The sequence below is a fragment of the Cavia porcellus genome, unplaced genomic scaffold (assembly GCF_034190915.1).
Source record: "Cavia porcellus strain 051 isolate PalLab524CR breed Dunkin Hartley unplaced genomic scaffold, mCavPor4.1 scaffold_25, whole genome shotgun sequence".
Taxonomy (NCBI): Eukaryota; Metazoa; Chordata; class Mammalia; order Rodentia; family Caviidae; genus Cavia; species Cavia porcellus.
Genome location: NW_026947508.1, coordinates 2,902,846 through 2,906,536, shown reverse-complemented (window position 1 = coordinate 2,906,536; position 3,691 = coordinate 2,902,846). Strand labels below are relative to the sequence as shown.

The 3,691-nt window shown below is 47.3% G+C and overlaps 1 non-coding gene across 1 annotated transcript; it reads right to left on the bottom strand.

Moving 5' to 3' along the window:
- Window positions 1-1,630: 1,630 nt before the first annotated feature.
- LOC111757271 (small nucleolar RNA SNORA2/SNORA34 family) lies at window positions 1,631-1,767 on the bottom strand. The gene has a single exon (XR_002791644.1). It is a non-coding gene; the product is annotated as a small nucleolar RNA SNORA2/SNORA34 family (small nucleolar RNA).
- Between the last annotated feature and the right edge of the window lie 1,924 nt (window positions 1,768-3,691).

Sequence of the window (3,691 nt, the reverse complement as noted above, 5' to 3'; positions counted from 1 at the left end):
ACTGTAAACAAAACAGAAACAAAAACAAAACAAAACTGAATGCAAACAACACTAACAACAGCAGAACCCAAAGCCCTCCTCCTTAAGTTCTACACGTCAAGTCTAGGTCAGAGTGATGAAACTCTGCCTAACACACAGGGTGCATGCCTGGGAGAGAGAGAAATGTGTGTCCACACAGAATTCTGTTCCCAAATGTGCACTGCAGCATTCTCCATAATGGCCTAAAGGAGAAGAAACCCAAATGCCTGTCGGCATGGTGTTCCCGTACAGTGGGGACAGTTTGTCCATAAAGAGGAATGGGGAACGGATACGTGTTTCCACATGGGTCACCCTTGAAAATGTCTTACCAAGTGAAGGAAAAGAGCCGCGAAAGTCCACATGTGGAACGATTACTCTTCCAGGGCTAAATCCAGGTGCGGGCAGGTTGGCGCCTCCTAGGGTGCGTGGGGAGATCTGTTCTCAGCTTCTCTCCTACTCCTTGTGTTTTGGGCCAACTTTGACTCGTTGATGTCTGTCTTCTGTCTGTGTCTCCTTATCCTGTTCCCCTGTGTGCATCCATCTCTGTCTAAATGTCCTCTTTTGTTGACACCAGCCTTACTGGTGGATGGTGCCATCCTACTCCAGCATGACCTATTGAACAGATCCCATCAGCAGTGACAGGATTTCCAAACCAGGTCACCTTCCGAGGTATGGTGCTGGCTTTGGGTTTCAGTGTATGTGTATGGCGGTGAAGGCCATAGTCTAACCCATCGCAGAATTCATTAACAGGACATGTTCAGGATGCCCACATCTGTAGGGGCAGGAAGTAGACCAGTGGTGGCCTACAACTGGGAGACTGGTGGGGAGTGGGGAGTAAGAGCCAATGGATATAGATTTCTTTTATGGGGGTGAAATATTCCAAGGTTGATTTTGGTGTTCATTATGCTGTGACTGTACTAATATTGTTGTATTGTACCATTCAGATGGGTGAATTATACCCTATAGGAGTTGTATCTTATTTTAATTTTTATTTTAAAAGGGGTAAAATTAAACACAACAAGACAGAACAAAATAGGACACAAGAAAGCAATGTAAGAGATACAAATTTCAAAGCTAGACGACCTGAGATCTTTACTGTTTATCATATTGTCTCCAAATAGTTGTCTATGTCTTCGCATACAGAGAATTCATATAAAACTACATAGCATAAAACTGATCTGAACTGAATGAGGAAGGCTTTTTAGGTCTTCCAAACCAGACAACAGGGAAGTCACCAATGGCTGTCATAGAGTCTCTTGTTTTCTTCAAAATAGCTGACCATACTTTCATGTATATTGAAGTTCAACAAAATAAAACAGGAGGGAGGGGTTGCTTAGTTTCCCGGTGCTCCAGGTTCTGGTATGGTGCAGGTCCCAGTAAACACTGGTGGCTCCCGTCCTGAGCCACTGAAGCCTGCCACGCCCACAGCTGCTCATGGTGGTGGTGGGGGAGTTGCTTGGTTTCCCAGCACTCCAGGTCCCAGCATGACTCAGATCTCAGTAAACACCGGTGGTTCCTGTCCTGGGCCACTGCAGCCTGCCATGCTCATAGCTGCTCATGGCAGGGGTGAGTGAGGGTGGGTGGGGGTGGGGGTGGGGGAAATTTTGCTTCAAGCTGTTTCTCTCTAATGAATTGACCATTTCACTGCCCAAGTTCTGAAATGGCCAACAGACCATGGAAAGACATGTCTTTAGGCTCCTGCTTGAAACCAACAGCGTCAGGAGGCTGCTGGCCTTGATTTAGGGCCAGAGGAGTTATATCTTGATGAAGTCACTGGCCACAGACTCTTGACCATCCACGCACTGATGTGTGTGTCAACACCTGGCCGGCTCAGGCCTTTCCTGTTGCTGCTTTAGCTGCAGGTGTGCTGACCACACCAGTCCCGCTGCCCAGGGGGCCCTTCTTTCTCTTTTCTGTGTCCTGACCTCCTCCCAGGGTCTGATCAAGTCCACGGCCCCGTATGAGGTCTTTGCTGACGGCTTATTGCTCCCAGGCCCTTCCCTGCATTTCTGCAGCTCCCAGGAACCTGGTTCTTGAGTCTGCAGGTTCTCTGAGTGTCTGTGAGTTGGCCGGCTCCCCAGCTGGACAGCAGGGACTGTCCTCTCTCTGTGTGTAGCACAGTGTGACTCTGAGCCACGGTGTAACCTCGACAGGTGGCTGTGACACAAGGCCACTTCTATCAGGGAAGAACCCATGTAGGGGAACCCCAGCCATGCGTAGCCCTGCTCAGTGGGCTGGGTGGAGGGCAGTCCCTGGCTTGCTGTCTCGTGTGCCTGTTATTGGAAATGCTATGGTCGGTGTACCTGCCTTGAATCTCTTTCCCCTGCGGGGGACTTGGAGCCTTCACCCTCTCTTCAGGCAGCTTTGACTCCTTCCTTGACTTCCGCTGACAAACAAATGACAACCCAGTGCCTGACCCTGGGGTGCTTTATTTCCCAGTTCCGGAAGGCGGGGGAGACTCACTGTCAGGTGTCCCCGTGGGGTGCTCCTCAGGGTCGCTGTCAGGCAGCAGGGGAGGGTTGTTGGGACCTGGAGTCCCTGGCATGGCTCTACTGGGCTGGGGAGAATCCCTGCCCAGTGCCTTCTCTCTCGAAACTCCCTCCTCAATATTTAAGTATTTTTTCTTTGTCATGGGTGTGGGGTTGTTTTTCCCTAAATGAAATATGTCATGAGTTCCAGGATCTATGATAGATTTTTTAAAAAGTGGAGTCCTGGTCCAGAGAGCATTGTAAGTCTCGACTTCAAATGCCAAACAAAAGCTGAGAAAATATAAAGTTGGAAATGTTACAAAGAGGGAACCATTTTGGCAGGGAGACTTCAGTACATATTTCTGTGTGGGGGACAGAACAGGCAGAGAACGTAATCAGACAGCACACAGGAGACCCGGATAGCACGATAAATCATCCCGACCTAATTGACACATATAAACCGCTGTGTCGCACGGGGACTTCTTTTCAAGTCAGTAAATGAACACGGGACTTTTGCCAACACTGACAATATAGTAGCTTAGAGAACAAGCCTTAGTTATTTCCAAAAGATAAATATAATTCAAAATATACCCTCTGACCACAGTGCAATTAAACTAGAAATCAATAACAAAGAGACGGCTAGGAAATCGCCAGCTGCTTAGTAATTAAGCCACATGCTTCTAACTAACCTGTGGTTCAAAAAATCACGGAGAAGGTTACACAATATTTTAACTAAATGATAATGAGGACGTATCGTGTCTTGCTTGTAGGTTGTGGCTCCAAGTGGTGCTTAGAGAGACATTTGTAACCTCGTGTATATGTGTAGCCGTATACATGTACGTATACATACATGTATCCGAAGAACTGCTGGAAATCAATATTTTAGGCTTTCATTTCAAGAAGTAAGAAGAAGAACACTGAGCCAAGTCCAAAGAAAATAGAAGGGAATAAATGATAAAGACAAAAGCAGAAATGTAAGTGTTATAGAAAGCAAGTACCATGAGAAAACCAGTGTAGCCAAAAAGATACCACTTGAAGAGATCAGTGGAATTTAAAGACCCTCTCTAAAACTAAAGGAGAACCAGGAGACAGAACACATTAGCGTCACCAGGGAGGTTACAATGCAGATCTAGGGTGTTTGGAAGTGGCTGGATCATGGGGCGCTGTAGCCACCGTGGATCCACCCACTGAGGTCAGTAGTGGCT